The 2,258-nt window shown below is 31.0% G+C and overlaps 1 pseudogene; it reads left to right on the top strand.

The window, feature by feature from the left end:
• Window positions 1-409: 409 nt before the first annotated feature.
• On the top strand, window positions 410-507 carry LOC112652390 (U2 spliceosomal RNA; annotated as a pseudogene).
• The last annotated feature ends 1,751 nt before the right edge of the window (window positions 508-2,258 follow it).

Genomic DNA, 2,258 nt, shown 5'->3' with positions numbered 1-2,258 from the left:
TAGAAGAGTCTTACTTGGACATAAATGGCCAGGTCCGTGCTCAGTCATTGGGTTGGGTTGCCTGGAGAGATTACAGCCTCAGCTTGGAAGCAGAAAAGGGAAAAGGGTCCTGAAGCCACTAACAGATGGAGTCTGTCAGCTAATTATACCGTTTGCACCTTAATGGCAGGTTTTTCCTTGAAGGAAAAGCAAGCAAGCAGGACACTTCTTGGTGCCACATATACTAATCTTCATGGAGAGAAAAACTTGAAATTTTTTTCAAACTGTTAAAAGTTATATGAAATAATAGAACAGTACTTAAGTACTAATTAGTATATTAATTAATTACAGAAAAAATGATTGAATAATGAGCATTTTAGAATCTTGTTAATGTTAATCATTCAAACTTCAGCTTTAAAAATATTATGCAATCTCTTCTTGTCCTTTTGGCTAAGATCAAGTGTAGTATCTGTTCTTATCATTTTAAAAATATTATTCAAAAGCTGAAGTATTAAAATAGCAACATCTAAGATTTTTAAGCATAGACTCAACTGTTATTTTTTTTAAATTTTTTTATTGGAGTTCAATTTGCCAACATATAGCATGACACCCAGTGCTCATTCCGCCAAGTGCCCCCCTCGGTGCCAATCAACTGTTAATTTTTAATGAAAGTCCCCCTGAAATGTAATTACAGGGAAAGGATGTTTGTTATTATTCAATAGCTAGCAATATTATTTGTCTATAATGCACGTATTGTCATATCTTACCTACTCCTTTTTCCTGACCAAAGTTTTGATTTCCCACTTTTAAAAATTTAAATTCATGAATATGGAGTTATACTTCTTGACCCATGTGAAAACATACATCATCATCTTCTCAACAAAATGTGAATTAATTGGTGATGACAGCATTTAAAGAATAGAACAAAAAATTCACTCCGTAATTATAATAAAAAATCTAAATCCACTGATGTTTAATAACTGTAGTCATTTCCCCATGCTAACATCAATATGAATGTTGACTGACACAAGTCACTTGTAAATTATTTACAGACAATTATTGTATCATTTTTATACCTATTGACATGTTATCGCCATGACCACCTACCTAAAGCACAGTGCATATCAAGAGCTGTCAAACTTGACACTTGCTATTAATAAGCATTTTATAACAGGCATCATTAGCAAAACAATTATCTTTGTGCCACTGAGTAAATGGAAACTAAATAATTTTTAGTTTAAATAATTTTTAAAGTCACAACTGCACAACAAGTGCATACAACCATGCTGATACTGAAGTTATGAGGTCACACGCTTATTAATATTGAAAATATGAAAACCATCATATTCATATACTTCCTGTTTCATGGTAAAGCATTTTGTAACAAGATTTAACTTTTAATCCTTTACTGTTTTCAAGTTATAAAAATTTTAAATGTGCATATTTGGTTATAATGTTTTAGGATGGTGATATTAATGTAAATAGTAATAACTATATATCATGCACACTCACTGTGGTTAGGCATTTACATACACTACCTATATTATTCTTAGTAATCCTCAAAGGTTTTTATTGTCATTCTTTCTTTTCAGATGGCATAGTTACAGTTCAGTAAGGAAATTTCTTGTCCATTAACCTAATAAAAAGTAGAGTTGCTATAGGCAAAGGGGATTAAGAGGTAGAGATTTCCAGTTATAAAATATATAAGTCATAGGGATGAAAAATACAGCATAGAATTAATCAATAATATTGTAATAACTGAATGGTGACAGATGGTAACCACTTATCATGGTAAGTATTTTATAATGTATGTAATTGTGAAATCACTATGTTGTATACTTGAAACTAATATTGTATGTCAACTCTATTTTTTTTAAATTATTTTTTCTGATTATAAAACAAGTGCAAAAATCAGAATGCAAGGCAGTCTGTTTAGTATCCTAGCCTATTTCTAAACAAGCATTTTTATGTAGAAATCTACAGAGGAAAATAAATCCTAAATGTTAACACACACACACACACACACACACACACACACACACACAACAGTAGAGCTACAATTACAGCATGGATATAAATCACTCATATACATTATCTTTCCAACAAACTATAATAAGGCCATCCTAAAAAACGAATACCAGAACCAAGTCAATTACCAGAACTAGATGCTTATCAATGAAATAAACCAGGATTTTCTATAGTGAAATATGTTGTGGTGATATTTGTACAGAAGGGATTATAACAATGTAAAGGCATATTATTTAAAGTCTCCACATCAT

This window comes from Canis lupus, chromosome 13, assembly GCF_003254725.2.
Source record: "Canis lupus dingo isolate Sandy chromosome 13, ASM325472v2, whole genome shotgun sequence".
NCBI lineage: Eukaryota > Metazoa > Chordata > Mammalia > Carnivora > Canidae > Canis > Canis lupus.
This window is presented reverse-complemented; position numbering and strand designations above follow the sequence as displayed.